The sequence below is a fragment of the Argiope bruennichi genome, chromosome 8 (genome assembly GCF_947563725.1).
Source record: "Argiope bruennichi chromosome 8, qqArgBrue1.1, whole genome shotgun sequence".
Taxonomy (NCBI): Eukaryota; Metazoa; Arthropoda; class Arachnida; order Araneae; family Araneidae; genus Argiope; species Argiope bruennichi.
This window is the reverse complement of record NC_079158.1, coordinates 61,653,212-61,673,313: the sequence shown is the minus strand read 5'-3', so window position 1 is coordinate 61,673,313 and position 20,102 is coordinate 61,653,212. Positions and strand designations below refer to the sequence as shown.

Sequence of the window (20,102 nt, the reverse complement as noted above, 5' to 3'; positions counted from 1 at the left end):
AAAAAACTGAATGACCGGGGCAGCAAGACTAGCGGGTATTGTGGTCGAGTCCTAAAGGCCACGGTACATAAACCCTTCTTGGGAAGAGTTGTGTCCGATGATATCATCGATGGGAGGACCAAACTACCGACCTATTTTCTACCTACTAGGGTGGCGAGAACCAACCACCATACCGGAAGTTTCTCTTCCTCATTTTTGAAGTACCTTCCAGTAGGAGAGGGTGTTGGAAAAATAAGATCTTTTTTGGAGAGAATGCAAAAAATTTTGACTGACTTGTTTCTTTTATTTTAAGATCACTATTTTATACAAAGCTTATTATTCGAATTCAAATCGTGTATCTTCCTGGAAATAAAAACAATTGACATGAAATATGATTTTTTTTCTCACGAAGTTCTTCGAATTACTTTAATTTCAAGCCAGAAAACTAAACTCATGATATAGGAAACAGTAAAGAATAAATAATGCTTAGTTTCCACGTGATTATTTAACAACAGCAAGATCATCCAAATTTCATCCTTTTATTGCTAATTTCACTAAATTTAATTACAGTACGCGTAGTTAGAATCCAATAAACCCCAATCCTTTCTAAGAAAAGGGGGAATCAATTTTGCACTGCTTGGAAACGTATAATTGCATTTACGGTTGCTTCAAGCGCTGGCAATAGTCACTTTCCTCAAATGGAAAATAACGACCCAAGAGAATGGAAACTTGATTTCAAGAGCCATTTTTCTCGGAACTGATTAGATTGCTGTAACTTAATGCACGAGAAGTGTATTAGTTGGGAATCTTTTTGAAGTTTTCAACTGTTCAATCGCTTATCGTTGTCTCTGTCTGCTAATTTTTTTTTGTGTATTAAACTTTGTTGTTTTGAAGTACTTTTTGCTGCTTTTTAATTCAAAATATTTATTGATTCGATTTATATATATAAAAAAATGTTTGTGCCTGTTAAGTAGAAAATAAATTAGTTTTTGTCAAGGGCAAATATATATGTCTACATTGAAACTATACCTGGACACAATAGCAATCCTACTTGGAAAACGCGAGGTTCTTTATTGTAGATTTGGCAACTAAAGAGTAATAAAACTTAATATATATTTTATGATTATGTATTTTGTAATATGCATTTTTACTTCATATACGATAAAATTATTATCGTATCGTAGACGATAAAATTATTATCGTATCGTAGACGATAAAACTATTATCGTATCGTAGACGATAAAACTATTATCGTATCGTAGACGATAAAACTATTATCGTATCGTAGACGATAAAATTATTATCGTATTGTAGACGATAAAATAATTTTATCGTATATGAAGGAAGGTATTGTATTCCTCAAAAAAAATTCGAGTTTGAGATTTTGAGGAATCTTTTCCTTTCAAATCTTCCTGAGTCCAGCCAATACATTGTTGGAATTATGTCTATATGTATCTGTAAACATAACTCAGATACGATTTAAGGTAGACAGATAAAAATTAGTACATAAAATTAAGACCATATTTCTATGAAACGTTGAGTCTGTAGCGATTGGCGACAGCGAGGGCCGAACTCGCCATGTTTGGGTTCGGAGTCGAGTAACATGACCACAAGACAAAAGTAATTACTCATGCCTCGTAGTTGTTATCTGGCTTATAAAGCTTCACCACAAGTCTATTCCATTTAGAAGCCTGTGTATCAGACTATGCGAGAACATACTACAAAATGTAAAGAACAAACTTTATAAAATTTGGTGGCTAGTTTTAGCATTTATAATGTAGATCCATATTTATCATGGGATATGGAACCATATCCATCATGGGATTGACTGTCTGTTGACGTGTATTTTCTCGTGCACATTTACGCGATAACTTAAAAACGCTGTGAAGTTTGGTATGTGATATTATGGATAAAATTGTAGTTGTGTCTTATCGGTGGGAAGAATAGTGTCCGAAATATACAGTCGATTTTCTGGTACTTGTGTATTAACCACACGCTAATGATTAATAACAAACAAACACATATCTCTCACCAGATCATGCCAATATTACGAAGTATCAATTTATTTATGTGTATTGATGTAATTAATACATAAATATCAGTTTTCTTTAATTATATCATGAGGTATAAAACTCTGTGTTGGGTTCTGAAAATAAAAATGGAAGCATCCGGGATGTTTATAGCCTTGCCCAAGGACTATCATTGTATGCGCAGGGGAGGGGGGTAATTTTATTGGAGAGTATGCGTTAAAATTGTGGGAGGTCGCTCACCCTAGTTATCTTCGAATGAGGATATCGGCTCTTAACTTCTAAGAAATGACAGCTATAAAAAATATTAATAATTATTTTTAATATCTGGAAAAACCTAGCTTCGCTCGGAAGTTTTTTAGTGAATTCGTGTGTTTTCGGAGAAAATATTTTGATACAAATCACATATTGATTACTTACGAATATTTTTCAATCTTACCTCATCTTATATCCATCCCACTAAATTTTGAGATATCAATAGGTTACCTATGGCAAAAATGCAAGTACTACAAAATTTTACGAGACGGCGCTATATGGCATTGTTAGAATGAGAGATGGGAAAAGGTTTTAATATTTAGCTATAAAAAGTTTTTATTTTTGTGTAAAATCGCGTTTTTTCAAGAAAGACTATATGAAGATGAACTTAAAAAGAAAAACCTTATCTAAATATAAAATTTGATCTAAATCTTTAGAGTCGTTTTCGAGATACATGAAATAAGTTTATATACATATACAAGAATTGCTCATTTAAAGTTATAACATAATGGAGCAATTAATCTCTTAATTTTGATAATAATTAAGGAATTTTAGAGAACTGGAAATCTGAACCTCCTGTCATTTCTTTTGCCAGGATAATTCTTCTACGAATTCGTTTGAGATTTTCACCGTCCCAGTAACATTCCCTTGCTTCAAATCCAATCAAATTCACTCTACGCTGCTCATAAGGACATCTGTATCTTCGTATATGTTAAGGATAGTGATATTCAGAAATTTTCAGGAAATCATTCCAAGTGAGCTAGCTATAAAAATAGGTAGACATCCTAAAAGAAACTAATTTCAAAGACGAATGCAAGTTAAGTGAATTTGAGTAACTATGCACTTCCTTCTTATGAATAATTCTATGAATCTGATAATCGGATTTCCTTCATTGATTCCCTTTATTCTATTTTAGCGTATCGAATGGTTACAATAAAATAATTCCTAATCTCAGTGTTACAGAGAAAAAAAAATCGGCCATAAGAATTTGGAAACATTTCTGAACATTAAAAGAGAAATGAGATTCAAAGCTCCAAACATAAAAGAATGACGCAGTCATCTCATCATACAATAATCCGATCATAGCTGTAATCCGTCTTAATCATTTATTATAAAATGTGTTTCACTTGCGCATCGGATTACACGATTTTTCTGTATTTACATTTGTAAGAAGCAAATAAATGAAATGTATCTCAAATATCTTTAAGTACTTCCAGATATTCTTTATTTTATCATACGAATTAAAATAAGATTAAATTTTGCTAATGGGATGAATGATTTAATTAGAAATTTTAATTAACAGGAGAAGGTTTTGATTTTTAATTCTTATTACTGTAGAAGTGAAATAAAAAATTATCTGTCATTAATACCTAATTTATTTTATATATGAAATAAAATGATAAAAACTCTATGGTATACATAATCTTTCATATTTCTCTTCGTCCTAATTTTTACTTTTTCGTTTACACAGTTTAGAGAAAAATTGTAGTAATCGTCAAAAATTAGAACTCAAGATTTAGACGAAACTCCACGTTTCAGTTCTTCCTGAGTTCGAAAAACACATTCTTGTAAAATGTCCATCTGTTTTTCTGTGACAAAGATAACTCAGAAACATTTTTTTACCTAGAGGTTGAAATTTGGTATACGGTCTTTACACCAAATTTGCCGATTTTTATCAAAAATTGAGAAAACTCTGTTTAGAATATATCCGTCTGACCGGCTTTCCGAATATAAGTTAACACGATAGACGAAGAGAGCTAGATAGATAAAATTCGGTGCACAGATTTATCCTCTGTAGTGAAGACAACTATCAAACTTTGAGCCAAATCCAGCTATAAATTGACTGTCTGTGAATCCATAATTTCAGAAACAAATAAACGCGATAATTCAAAAACACAATGATTTAAATATATCAAATTTGGTGTGGAATTTTGAAACTACGAATGTAGTGTTGAGTAAAATTTGTGTTTAAAATTGAGAAAAACCTGTCTAAAATACAAATTCGATTTTTGCACCTATTAATGCAAACTAGGGATTAATCGCTAAATAAATCACCAATTATGATACGAAAAATTCAGTAAGAATGCCAAATCCACGTTAAAATTTAATATTTCGTAACTAGTGTATGAAATGTAAGGCCTTCTCTTTCATGACAAATATATTAGAAAGTATGCTAGAAAGTTTGGGGTACACCACCACCGTTGGTTTCTATTTGATTGCCATAGCTCTGAAATATCTGCAATGGAAATGCAGAGTTAATTTATGGCCCATTTTTGCCATTATGGCATTGAACATTTTCAAAATGCTTTAAATCGAATCATTTTGCCCTTATTTACAACACTTTTGCTGTGTACCTTTCCCTAAGCTGTAAATTTTCAGTTGAATATTGAATATGTGGCGGATTGTGATGAGCGAGGATAGAACCTGGGACCTTGTGGTTCGCAGCCCAGTAACATGACCACAATACAAAAGCAATTGCTCGTGTAGCGTAGCTTTTAACTGGCTTATAAGCTTTTCACTACAAATACATAACATTTTTTAGTTTATTTTCTTCTGGCACACATGTTAATCGTCAATTTTCATTAAAACGCGGGTTTTCTGTTATATTAATGAATGATATAATGAATGCCGAGGGTAATAAAGTAACACTTCTAATATTTTCTTCTCCGATAACTTAATATATATAGCGATAACAAAATATATTATTAAATAAAAAAATATTGATATGGCATTTTTTGTAAATTAAATTTATTCATGATAAAGCATATGAAATAAATCTAATATTTTATTTTAATTCTTTCATTTTGGGTGAAAAAATTTTACTAAATCTTAGAAATTATCCAAGAAATGGTTAATAAACACATATCTAGCATTTCAACGGAAAATCAGTTGCTTGTATTACCTATTAAATTTCTAAACCTTTGGGCGGACAATGATTTGGGATTATTTGACGATGATTTGACTTATAGTCATTTTGAGAATATTTAAAATGTGGTGAATCCCGGCGCAGTCTTTTGTTTTTACTTTTTAGTATAGAGATATAGAGAAATATTGTAATAGTCGAACAATTTGAACTCAAGATTTTGTCGACTTTCCGTGTTTTAGATCTCCCCGAGGTCAAAAAACACATTTTTGACATTATTTCTGTGTATGAATAAAATAACTCAAAACCGCTTTGAGCAAGACAATTGAAATTTGGTATATGGAATTGCAACCAAATTTGTAGGTTTCTATCAAATTTTGAAAGAAATAAACTTAAAGGAAAACTGTATGTCTACCTATTCGAGTACAAATAATCTCGATAACTGCTAAACGCAAAAACTAGGTAAATAAAATTTAGTACACAAGTTTAGCATTTAAGATATATTAAATTTTGAACCAAATCCATCGAATGGCTGACATCTGTCCGTCTGTATTTTCACAAATATGTAATTCATTGAAATTCGGCATGTTATCCTGTGGTTACAGTTTTAATTTTTGTCAAACTTTGCTGCCAAGCGGCCCGCAATAAGGCGTCCAAAATGCATATCCTCGCCATAGATTCAGCAAAAATACTGGATTCACCCCAAAGATTGTATTTTGTAACTTTCTCTCGCCAATGTCATGCAAAGTATTCTTAGTTTCATTCTTAATTTTATCCGGTGGTAAAGGGATAAGCCCCTGTGAGAAAGTTTCGGGATGCTAATTATGTTGGCTGCAAATAGAGACTTATTGGTGTTTTTGGCTCAATTTTTGTTCACTCTTTTGGTAACTTTCGCCCAAATCACAATAGTGCCGATCTTAAGCTGAAAGGCTACGTATATCAAGATTTAGGATAAATTGTGAAGAATCTAGTTTCTGCTAGTTATCTAATATTTAATTTCGAGAAATGTCTTCTTTTTCAAAATACTCTCCAGAATTTAAGAGTTACGCACAAGAAGACATTTTAAAAGAATTTGAACTAGTAACTGATGATAAAATAAATTTGAAATCTTTGTGATAAATTCGGAATCCAGTGTCACCGAGTCGATCTCGCCCCCTTGCATTCTTTGTACCAGTTCTTTACATACACCAAATAATATTTATCAATGCTAATATGAAATCTTATTTAATTCATGCTGATCTTCACTGCAAAGGTATTCTTTCCTTTGCAGAAACAAAGGATTTGAAATCTATGGCTGCTGATTTTGAGATTAGCACTGCAAGTACTTCTACGATCAATAATATTTTAGAATACTACATACCAGAATTGGAAGCGATATCGCCTGGAGAAGTTCGCACTTTTATCATCCCCTTCTAAAATATTAAAATATATAAATATAAACAGAGCAACGCTGTCTTATAAAAATATAAACAGAGAAACATCCTTTTTCGGCATTATGAATTTTTATTTTGCATTTCATATTTTAACTTCAACTAGTTATTTTGTCTCATCCTGTAATTTTAATTCTACATTTTAGTTTCAATTTTGAATGCTATAAATTTATCACCAATTCCATAAGTACAGCTTGATTTTGACCTCTTTTTATCATTGCCAAACCAAATCGCCGTATGGCATATTTGAACCATGCTTTCGTTTATGCCATTTACTTGTTGATCTTCCATTTGCTTGGAACAAGTTAGACAAATATGGCTTTAGGGTCAACAAATCCAACATACCAGCCATTCTTGAAGTAAATATTTGTCTGTTCAAATCTTTTATTGAATAAAAGAAGTCTGGGCTTTGACGGTGTTTATAGTGAAGAAAGGTATGGGGAAAATGATGGGAACCCAAAAATCTTTAGACATCCTAGGGCCAGTAATGGTTTGATTTTTATTTTTGTGCGTGTGTGTGTTTGACTTTCTAACCTCCATCTTTCCAAATCAAAAGCACTCAAGCTTGAAAAAGCAAGATTATCTTTTATAACGCACGCGCATGTTTTAGTAATTTTGCAACTCAAACATTTATAGAATTTTCTGTGGTCTACATTTTTTTATTTAAATGAAATGAAGACACATCTAATTTTAAGGGAAAAATAGAGTAATTTAACAGTGAATAAAGTTAAATCATTATATAATATTGTTCTTTTCGTATTTAAAGGAATTAATCAATCTTTTCTGCCTTTCAAATTAAGTGTGCTGTGAATTTTTAAGAGCACATTTTATACAGAAATTTGCATAAACTTGCTGCAACTTTGTTTTTTGTTTTCTAAGTGTAAATTAATGTGTTTAATTGAGTTTTTGAACTTGTAAATGTTTGTAAATTGTTTATTTTTATTGAAACGCATGATACTTCAAAATCATATAACTTGTAATTTCAATCGTGTAAGTCATTTGATTTTTAAATACAACCTTGCATGCCGAAGATATGTAAAATAGGCCATCCTGTAATTCATATGAGCTCTTGGAATGACGAACACTCAAAATATTTAAGCATAATTTGATTTTAAATAAAAATCAATTGAAATGTCTTGTATAAAAATCAATTAAATTGATTTTTTATTAAAAAACAATTATTTTCTCGCATTATATTATGTAGAAATATAACGAAATATAAAATAATTTTTTCGCATTATTATATAGAAATATAATGCGAGAAAATAATAAATCAATTATTTTCAATTATTATTATTATATATATTTATTATATATTTGATTGAAATTTTTTATTGATAATAGATTTTAGAAGCTTATGAAGCCTGTAATTACCCTTCATTACTTTTATATTCCTCAATAAAGAAATAAATGAAAGATGAAAGAAAAAAAACATTAGAAAAACAGCTTTTTAAAAAACTAGAATGCTTTATATTCGGAAGAATTTGTTTCTCCCCAACTTAGGCAGTAAATAAATTAGTGGACTCTACTTCTTTAATTGTTAGTAATTGTGGCTTGCAGAATTTGATTACTTATGTATGCTGTTTTTAATAATTCCTCTTCTCCATTGCAAATCTCATTGTTTTCTGGTTGGCAGACGAAAAAATCTTATTATGGAAATTTATTAACCTACTTAAAATGAGTTCAAGTTTGCAATTACTTTTAATGAAATTGGACGAAAGTAGATGACTGCATGTATGAATGTTTTTATCTTTAAAAGAAATTATCTTTTTCATGTTTGAAATAAAAAGGAACAAAGAATAAATAAAAGCAAACGAAAAGAATTGCTATTGAAATGAATCGGCTGCGTGCAAATCGAGAATAACTCAACTCTTCCTTTTGTTTACACGTCATGTGCTTAATGACTGCTTTTGCCGCGGAAGAATATTTTAGAATTTCATTTCGTATATCTTTTTTTTTTTTTTTTTTTTTTATGAAAACGATTATGAAAAATGTTTCAACACCTTATTAAGGATTTAGAGTCAAAGATAAAGTGATTTCGAAATATTTTTTGTGCACTATGAAATTTACGAGTTTAATTAGTGAGTTTAAAAATTTTTGAGAGAAATTTTGTCTCATTTTTTAAAAATTTTGATTATTATCTCTGAGTTGCCTGAAATAATCTTCAGTTTTGTATCTAATGAAAAGAAAGAGTCCACCTTTGTAGTTTAATAAATGTAATCTTTGTTAATTTTTTTGGAATGAAATATTCGCAAGCAGTTACAAAGTGCTAAATCACACCGTACTCTAATAAACCAAACTGTATTTCAATAAGTGCTTTGAAAATAAGGAGCGCAAAATTATTTTTTTAAAGAAAACTAACACTGAATGTTTATAAATTTCTTCTCTTTTTATGGCATGTTGAGAAATCGGTTTGAGGGGAAATATCAAACATTCTTTATTTGATATTTTTCATCTCTGATGAATTTTTTTATAAAACTGTTTGAATTTTGTTTCTAGGTTCATTATTTAGGGAAATTGCAATGATAGATATATTTAGTATTTTACATTTGAATGCTACATTTATTTCTTTTAATGCTATTTTCTCATATTCTTAATTTTGGTAAATTCGTTTTGAAATAAACCTTATAAATTGGAAATCATTGCATATGTTTAAATTTAATATAATAATTTATCATTGTGTTTTTTTCCGGAACTACTGAATAAGTTTTTTGCTTAAAGATTTTAAATTACTTTAATACTTCATAGCATGAAAGAAGGGATTTCGTATTCTTTAGTTGTTGGCCTCAAGATTGATTTGAAATACATTTTTTTCTTGGTAGAGACGCTAGATGACATTTCTTAAGTTATCGTTAAGTTAGTTAAGGTACTAGTTTGAACAAATCTTTTGATAAGCTTCTGAATTTGAGTAATTTTGTTTGTCACATACATCTGTTTGTCACAACTTCTAGTTTAAATATATATAATTTGTCTTATAGATGTTTTTCAAATTTATTTACTGCAAAAATTCAAAATATTTTATGATATTCATAAAAAAAAATTCCCCCGTAGGTAGTCGCGTATTTTAAGAAATTAGTTGCCAAGATCTCATTTGGGGATTTTGGAATTTCTCGTACACCACTCGGCGCCAAAAATATTTGGTACGCCTGGTAGTTTAGTTTCATTTTATATAAATCAACCAATATTGAGTGTAATAGAAAGTGTGTATTCTGTGCTTCCCTTCTTTGCAACAAGAGAACAAATTTGAAATTCATCTGTAAGTTGAATAGAATATTTTTGGTTTGATTTCAATATTATATTGAAATACTTTACATAAATATGTAATTTAAAGACTGTAGTAACGATATGTTATTTAGTCGGTCTTTTGTTTTTATATTGGAATAATTTTATTGATATTTTTTAATGATGCTGTTTTTCAACAATGTCAAATATTTTCAAAACAGAATATAATTATACTATTACTCAAAATTTGTGTATATATATATATAATATAATGTAAACTATTGAGAGTTGGCGAACATAAGCGAGCAGGGGGCGGCCCCCCTAGTACTAAAAAAGCAGTTAATGGATTAAAATAAAGAAATATTAATAGCAGTTTTTATATTTTAATTAATGAATCCTTTTCTCTTACAGATTTCAAGAATGAATACATATGCTGTATTTCCACTGCTAGCAAGTAAGAATTTTATCGATGTATAGTTTTCTTTTATGCTGTACCTTTTCACGAAAGTCCCCCAGATTATTATTAAAGTTTTAAATGTATGCATTTTAGATTAATAAAAACCTTTAAAAGTAACCCTTTAGGAAATGGAGATATCTTAATATTATTTGCTATATTTGCTATCAATTTTTTAACTCGAATTATGTTACATGCCGCAACTATGTAATGTAAAAACAATTTAGTATACTTAACTTCTGATAAGGAAAGAAAAAAATAAGATATGCTGAATTTTTCTTCTAAACAGTGGAGAAATAGTTATTTTAAGAACATAAGCAATTCACTTTGTTTATATAAAACTAGTTGCTTGAAACATATATACGGTCCCAGCGGAAATAAAAATTCCTCTATTTTCGTAACAAATCGAATTCGGTTCCTTCTTCCGTTTTTACGTTCTTTCAGTTATTTCACACTCTTTCAGTTTTGGCATGGGTGTGACTTTTTTAAAATAAGATTTATTTGTCGCTAGTCGAAGCTAGAGTTGTCTCACGCCTTTCTCTTAGTTTCATTTCATAAAGGTATTTCAGAAAATGTCACGGACTGACAGCTTGTTGGTATATAAAAATAAATTTCATAAGCTGTACGTTATATATCTTGAAAATTTGAATGTCCCATGTTGGTCGAAGTATTTATTTTCGAAGATAATGTATTTTCAAAGTATAAATTTTTCCTCCCATTTCTGGAAAGTACTGTTTCATAGTGATTGGCCAGCCTCCTTCTGAACTAATAAAGCTTCAAATGAAAATTCCTCCGTGCTTTTTTAAAGATTTATCATAATGCAAAATACATTTCTTGTCCGTAAATAGCACATTTTTTTTACCTTGCAAACATAAGGTCATTATATAATCAGAGCGAGTGGTTTCTCCTAAATGTTTTGTATACTTTTAATAAATATGCATTTGTATTATTAATCGTTTGCCATTAGAAAACAATTGTTATGAAAGAACCTATTAGCGTGTGATCTTTAAGTTTTATTTTTTCATATAGAACAAAATTTGAACTCCAGATTTTATCGAACCTCCAGGTTTTAGACCTCCCTCGGTTAGAAAAACACATTTTTGGAAAATGTCTGTCTGTCTGTGACAAAGAATAACTCAAACTAGATGATTGAAATTTGATATACCTTCTTTACACCAAATATGCAGATTTATATTAAATTTTGTGTAAAATCTGTTTAAACGAAGTCCGTCTGTTCGTCCTGTAAGTTAACACGATAATTGCGAAACGAAGAGAGCTAAATAGATAAAATTCAGCATACAGATTTATTATCTGTTATGCAGACTTCTCTCTATTTTTGGAGGGACGTGGTGGCCTGGTGGTAAGGTCTCGGCTTGTGAGCCATAGGGTTGTAGGTTCGAGACCCGATTCCACCGAAGAACCGTCGTGTAAGGGGGTCTGTTGCGCGTTAAATCTATCAGGGCCAAACGTCCTCCTGCTGATGTGCGTGGTATGGAGAGGGAGGCGCCAGCTCAGGTGTTGTCCTCGTCATCTGACCGCGGTTCAAAATGACGAGGTCCGTCCCAAAATAGCCCTAGTGTTGCTTACAACGGGACGTTAATATAACTAAACTCTCTATTTTTGAGCCAAATCCAATCACGGGTTGATTGTCTGTCGGACTGTACTTTCAGAAATAAATGGACCCGATAATTCAAACATGCATTGATTTAAATATATCAAATTTGGTATGAGATTTTGTGACTTTAAGTGCAGTTTGGAGTCAAATTTATGTTCTAATTGGTTGACCAAATCGCATCTAAAACACAAATTCGATTTTTGGATGCTATTAATGCATGCCATGGATTTATCGCCAAATAATTCGCCAAGAATCATACAATAGATTCATCAAAAATGGTAAATTAATGCCAAAAGTTAGTGCTTCATAATTATTGTACGCCATTGCCATGCAAGATATTCTTTGATACAACGCTTTTATTTGAGAATGCTGGAAAGTTTTGTGGGGACTATTCCAGTTGGCTTATTTATGGCGATTGAACCCTGGAATACTATTGATACACAAGCACCGGAATATCGAAAGAGTTTCGGGCGTTTTTTCTCCTACCGATTGAAACCACTATTTGCCCAAAATTTTAAAACTTTAGATATAAAGTCGCGCATCCAATTTCATTTATTTTAGCCATTGCGTTTTTTAGCCATTTTGAAATTACAGGCCGACAGACTATCAAACCCTTAAAGGATTTTTTCGAAATACCATACATATTTTCACTTTTGACTTTAAATCTGCATCAAATGTTATCCATCTAGATTTCTTACTTTTGTAATTATCGCATTAAGTAGCATTTAGAAAAATTTCCTCTGAATAGATTTGGTTCGCATTTTAGTAGAAATCTTGAAATTCGGTATAAGCATCATATATTGAACTTTCCCCTTTTAACTCAAAGCGCTTTTGAGTGGTATTCATACAGATTGTTTCACTCAGTTCTACCATGGTAAAATCGGATCCGAATTGGAGTTATATAACATTGTCTGCATGAGAGCAGATAAAAAATTAACTCTAGTATAGTTAGTTATAAAAAAAAATTCCGTGTGTAAAATCTCGCTTTTTCAAGTAAGACACCTATATAGATAAAATGAGAAATCTTGAGTGAATATATATACAAGAATATACACAAGAATTATAAGTTACAAGATAAATTTATATTATCATGAAATGTTTTAAATTATTCTTCAAAGCATTGTTGTAGATATGATTTTAATTTCATCTCAATATTGTGAAAATTTGTATTAGTATCCTGCCATCCCTACATTTGATCCATCCCCAAATTTGATCCGATTCTTCACATTATCATAGGTTTAACTAATTGAAATTAATGTTTCCGTTTGAAGTATCTAATTGGCCACACATGGCCATAACATCATTCCTAAATTTAATTCCATAATTGCAAAATGTCGCAACGATCTCTTTGTAAGTTAGTCTTTACAGAGTATTTGACTCCATTTCGTAACATTCCATTTCATTTATTATTGCGCGTAACACAATGATTCTGCGTTACGAAATGAAACAGATATCCATGTATTAATCCTATTACAATGAACAATATACAACAGCGAAAAATGGATAGTAAATATCGCTTCCTGCAGAAATCCAAAGCCCATTTTCTACCTTATTTGAATACAGTGAGAATATAATATGTTTGTGCTGGACAAACTGCGGACGCCTGTCTCGGTTTACGGTATTATTTCCGAATTTGATACCAGTATAATCAGTATAGATGGCATCGATACTGATTATGCGGGTTTGTTTAGAACGTAATAATGTCCTTTTTGTTGTTTTATCATTGTGCTTTGTATGAATTATACATTTATTCGAAATGGAATTCTACGTTTCATATTGTTCATGAATGAAATTCTTCCGTAATGCATTTGTTCTTTTGTTCTAAACTCTTAAAAAAGTTATTGCGATATTATGCACGAGTTTTACACCTTGTTTCTATATATAGCTTAGTAAATTCAATTTTTCTGCGTTCTAAAAATTAATTATTTTTCAAGCACTTGTGTTTGAATTTCGCTTTCACTTCAGAGCTGCGTTGTATTCTGTATTTTCCATTTTTCTCAGAATGTAATTTTAGCTGAACTATCACATGGAATTTTAGCTGCATTATCAGGTGACTAAAATGAAAGTTTACCCAGATAGTTTCCAATAAATACTCCTTGTTTCTATATGTAGCTTAGTAAATTCAATTTATCTTCGTTCTAAAAACTAATTATTTTCTAAGCAGTTGTATTTTAATTTCACTTCTTCTGAGCTGTATTCTGTATTTTCCACTTTTCTCAGATTTTAATTTCCGTAATGTTAGCTGAATTATCACATGGAATTTCAGCTGCATTATTACATGGAATTTCAGTTGCATTATCAGGCGGCTAAAATGAAAGTTTACCCAGATAGTTACCTATAAAGTTTTCGTTTGAAGTTCTGAAGTTTTTTATTTATACTTTTATAACTTAATATCAGTTTTTACTTTATTTATAAGATTTTAATATAAATTTTTACTTTATTTATAAGATTTTTTATATAAATTTTTACTTTATTTACTTTTTTTGAATATGTATTGTAAACATTAAAAAAAAACCGTGGTCGAGATGTTAGTGAATTTTAGCATTCCATACCAGTCCGAGTTCAAACACATTGTCTGTTTATCTGTCTGTGAAAACTATAACTGAACCCGCTGGATTGGTCTCCATAAAACTTTCTCGCATTTTCTCTAATGAACTTATCACGCCAGAGAACGCCTTGCGTGGCATTGATGTACAATAGCTACGACTTTTTGGCGTAAATTCAGCATTTTTAGTGAATCTCTCATGTCATCCTTGGCGGATTATTTGGCGATTAATCCCTGGATTGCTCTTAATACTATCTAAATAATAACTATTAATTCTATTTGTGCTTCAGCAACATTTTTCACAATAGATTAAAACACAGATTCGACACAAAAATATATACACTTGTAGTCACAAATCCCATACCTAATTTGATATTTTAAGTCATTGCATCTTTGAGTTATCGCGTTTGTATATTTCTAAAAGTACAGACCAACAGATGGTCTATCCCTTGTTGGATTGACCCAAAATTTGATAGACTTTAAATCTGTGTACCGAATTTTATCTATCTAGCTGTCTTCGTTTTGTAGTTATCATGGTAACTTATATTCAGATAATCGGACTTCCTCTGAACATATTTTACTCAACATTTGACAACAATCTGCAAATTTGATGAAGACCATATACCAAATTTCAAAGACCATATACCAAATTTCAAAGACCATATACAAAAGACTATATTTCAAAGACCATATATCAAATTTCAAAAACCATATACAAAAACCATATTTCAGACCATATACAAAAGACCATATTTCAAAGACCAAAAGACCATGTACCAAATTTCATTACAAGAGATGTATCCTTAGCTTAAAACCACAAATGACTTCTTAAAGTCAGTGGGCTTGGCTAGACGAGCAGTAGAAACAACAACCAAATTTCAACCGTCTAGCTCAAAGTGTTTTTATTTTTTACCACAGATAGACAGACAGACATTTTCCAAAAATACGTTTTTCAAACTCGAGAAGGTCTAAAACTTGGGGATTCATCAAAATCTCGAGTTCGAATTTTTTGATGATTAATATATACTACGTATACGAGAAAATAAGATAAATGTAAAATAAGACGTTATGAATTAGGAGGAAAAAATTTGTAATACAGTTTTATCAAATGAAATGTAGTTCTGTACCAGATTTTGAGCCAATTCTATCTAAGGTGTAATGGTTTTTTTTCGGTCTGTACAATTATATGAGTGGAAATGCGACAAATCGAAAACGCTATGACTTAAATAAGTGAACTTCGGTAAGTGATTTGGTTACTAAAATAATTTGGTGCTAAATTTTATTTTCAGTCGGTTGACTGGCGCTTTTCAAATACATACGTAATTCTCTTCACTAAACTGCGAAGCAGAAAACACTCATGTTTGAGTCTAAGTACATTAAAATCTGATCCCTTGTGGCTTTCACAAATTTTCCCATGATTTCTAGTTTTTATGCCGTAGAAAAGAGTGTTAATGCCTGTATTAAAAGTTGGCGAGAAAATATCGTGAAAACTACACTTTTTGGCCCTCTTTCATAATCGTGATATGTTGCTTATATACAGCCATGATTGGCAAAATTTAAAACTGTTAAGAATTAACTTTTTGTTTAAACACGAAGAAAATTAAAGGTATAATTACGCTTATACTGCTTGCTACATATATATGCTGTTTGTTACATATATATGCAAAAGTGATAATAAATTGACAGATTATTTTCACATATGGTATCTGATAGCTGTTGTTTACAGGATTTTAATTGACTTTTACCTTTGATATTTGGTAGAAACCACGTTTCAATTTATTAAGATAGTGGGTATTTAAGTATAGTTCTAAAAACTAAATTTGAACCTTGTTTAATAAAATGAATTTGACTGTTTTTATTTTTTCCGAGAATTGCAAGGATCTAATTTCCGAGGATCTAATTTCTTCTTCATCCCAAAATTGTACTGTTAATGTTTCAAATGTAGCATACATTATTGGATGGAATATGCTATTTTATTTATCTATTTGTTTTTTCTTATGGAAATTTACTGCTAATCTTGGATCTTTTTCTTCCTTTAGAAATACTATTCTTAAAATAGTTATGCATTTTTATGTTTATATTTAATTAAATCCTGCAGTAGACCAAAGTTCTAATCAAATGGCGACACCTATCCCAGTTGAACATTTCAAGACAACTTCCTTTATGTGTGGGATGTGTCATTTTTCACTACATCCCAATTGCCAAAGCGGATTTTCCCAGAATGTGCTGCCACATCAACTGGCTACGGCTTATTTCAGCTTGGGTAGACATCAGGGTAGAAACATGGCGATATTTGCTATGTCCACCCGCCCTTTATTTTCGGGGGGGGGGCGCCAAGTTATTCAGTTAAGTGAACGTGACACTTAAATTCCATTCTGGTCACAGCGGCTGTTACCCTTCGCCGTTTCTTCAAGCGTTCTATTAGCCTCGGTTCGGTGACAGCTAGAAATCTTGTTGCCAGTTCTGATCTCTCCAGAAACTGTAGATGCGATTACCTTTTTTTTTTTTTTTTCCCATCTTGTTTTCTTTCTACTAGCTTTTCTTTCCGGTCGCGTGGCCATTCTACGAGATGTCATTTTGAGCATTTCGACGCAAGCGTAGGTGCCTATCGGTTTTTGTTCTTGTTGGTTCTAACAAAATTACGTGAGCGGAAGTGAATTTTATTTTTAAAAAATGAAGAGTTTGTATAGAATATTAGCGAAAAATCACGTCAAATCAATTTTTTATGTCAATCGAATTCGTTTCCAAAAATAGGTTCCATGTAATTACAAAACAGTTCTTTAGCTTTAACGCCCCTTTGCCATCCACATACTAAATAGATTCTTATACTGCTTTTGCTGGTTGCATTCAAGGATGGATTATCCAATAGATAATATAAGCAATTACGTAGACCAACAACAATTTTTTTTAAAGAGATTTAATTTTGTTTTTATTCAGTTATAAAGAGAATGCAGTCAAACTAAATTCCATAAAAAATCAACTGTTGTTGAAAGTTTGGAGCATTGTTGTTGAAATATCTCCATTTTACTACTATTTTCAATTCAATGAATCTGAAAAATTATTGTGACTTGTATTTAAAAGAAAATATTCGATCTTGTAATTAAATATTATTTTAATTGTATTAAAGAATATTTTTTCACTTTTTTTACTATTTTGTTTAAAATTACCTTTAAACTTTAACAATGTCTATTTTTATATGCCATATACTAAAAACACTTCGAAAGCTATCTGGAAGTAAATGAATTACATATAGTAGATTCAATATATTAGTAAGTGTTGATACTAGTTTTTTTTTTTATATCAGTAAATATATGTCTGTTTCAATTAAAAATTGTATAATATATGGTTTAAGCCTAATTGCACATGTGATCCAATATCTTTGTTGAGGCAGCAATGGAGTATTTAAAGCTTATTTCAACTACATAGTTTCGGACGTCTTACGTGTATATAATATAATATGTCTTATTACACTTCACCTACACATATGTATGTATACAGCTCATATATACCACCATACAGAGTTATCACAGAACTTAAGAAATGCTTACCATAGTAGGTGAATAGCCGTCACCACTACAGCATGGAGATGAAAATTAAGATTGAGTCGTAATAGCCACCATCGGATACGTCCCAACTCTTATCGTAAGAAGTACATTCCACAATAGAAGTAACACGGTCTCATATCCTTAGTGTTTTCACCCGGGAAGCAAAAACTTCCTTCCACTGCAGAAGATTATCTCCATGACAGAAGTACCCCATCTTCCCAGGTGTTATTATTTTGGTAGGCAGCTGAAAGACATAAAGAATGAATTGTATTTGGCTGGTTCAACTCTATCAACACTGAAAAGGCCCAAACATCCGTTCAATGAAATTACGGCGTGCGCTCAAAACGGTGAATATCACTGTTATTTTCCTTTCCCTTTCTTTAAGTATGATTGATTTAAATATCCATGACGAGAATTTTGTTCGTTAGAAACGTTTGCCCAGATGCAGGACAGAGATTTTTCTGATATCTCACAAAGGAAGTCCGATTATATAACAAACAGCTAAACAGGGGTTCACTCTGGTACATCAAATATTTAATATCACTGATTTTTTTGTGAGTTCTAAGAGATGGGATAGGGAATTTTTCTTATCTTTGAAAGAGAATCTCGGACTTCCAGTATTCTGAGATACCGGGACTGGAATAATCTTAGCAATGAGAGTGTTAATAACAAAATTTCAATTAATATTTCCCCTGTAATATGATTTAACACATTTTTTTTCGTTCTGAGCATTTCTGCTTTGAAATATTGCTTTAAATAAACAAGAAATTCTTTAGGTATTACATTTCATATTGAAATCTCAGAGAAAAAAAATAGTGACTGAAATAAGAACAATGAATTTTCTAGATAAAAGAATGCACCGCTTCTGCTATCATTAAGTCGTTATTTATGACACGAATAAAGCCATTAAATTTGCTTCAAGGATGCAGTTAATAAAAATTTATTTCAGTCTAGCAGGAACTACATTATCGTAAAGTAACTTAGAAAATAATGTTATGTCTTCGCGGATCTAAAAACTGTCAGGGGAAGAAGGAGAGTAATTTATGTGATTTCAACGATAACCAATTCCAAGTAACACGGCAGGAATAACTCCAGTTATTGACAGCCAAATTATATTTATTTGATTAATGTGATTAGCGGGAAAAAATGTTAAGCATTAAATTATGAGACATAAAAATATTCATTTTAATACTTTTAATACAAATTGGAGAATGGATGAACGGATAATTGAAATCGAAATTTTAAGTTTGTGGGGTTAGTCGGTTTAAATCTGTTCCGTATTTTGCTTACCTTTATTTTTGTTACTCCGAGAAAAATGTATGCCACTTTGTATGATTATCGTATAGAAGATTATATAGAATTTTCTTTATAATTTTGCCTTTTTCCCTCTTTAATCATTTCAAGGACAATTCTTTTAAAATAGTAAAACATATTTAATTTTTATTTGATTATATTTTGCTTTTTTTATATCGGCAATAGTACACTGAAACAAGAGAAGTTAGAATCAAAATTTTGATTGATGATTTGGCCTATTCTACGCTTGGAATATAAATTAAAAAAATAAAAATAAATCACGCATGTATAGAAACAAGGTCCTTGAAGTTTTTAGCCTTCAACCGATTAACCGTCAAATTAGCGCATTTCTAATCTTATAATTAAATTATCCATAAATGTTAAAATTCCATGCAAAAACTTGGCGAAATATGTATACGCCTTTGGCGACAAGTTAGTTTGCTGGGATTAATGATTTTGAATCACAATAATAATAAATTTCAGTTAAAATAATTTCTATAATTTGATCAATAATTTTTAATAAAATTCTTTTATATTTCAAATCTAACAGATATTTAGCTTATATTATTTTAGAAGCCTGCCACCATTCTCTTCAATGGACAATGCAGTCCTCTAAATTTCGGTCCATACTCTTACAAATATGACCCCGGGGTACCCCAAATATGAGGATGCAAAGCTTCCGACACATTGGTTGGTTCCATGGCTTCCGACACATTTGAAAACTGGTGATTTATCGCTTTTAAGGCATCAATTTTTCGCTTTTAAGATTATTAGCAAATGATAATGATAAAGTGATCTCATTTGAAGACTTATCTCCAACAAAAAGTTAAAACTTGGCATGAATGTCCGCCATATACCCGATATTCCTGTCTAG

The 20,102-nt window shown here is 30.9% G+C and overlaps 1 protein-coding gene across 1 annotated transcript in view; it reads left to right on the top strand.

Annotated features, from left to right (window-relative positions):
* Positions 1-20,102, top strand: part of LOC129980848 (glycoprotein 3-alpha-L-fucosyltransferase A-like) — a 254,073-nt gene that overhangs the window by 73,497 nt on the left and 160,474 nt on the right. Inside the window, exon 2 of the mRNA XM_056091274.1 lies at positions 10,188-10,230. The gene's annotated coding sequence lies outside the window, so the exon portion shown is untranslated. The remainder of the gene's footprint in view (positions 1-10,187; positions 10,231-20,102) is intronic.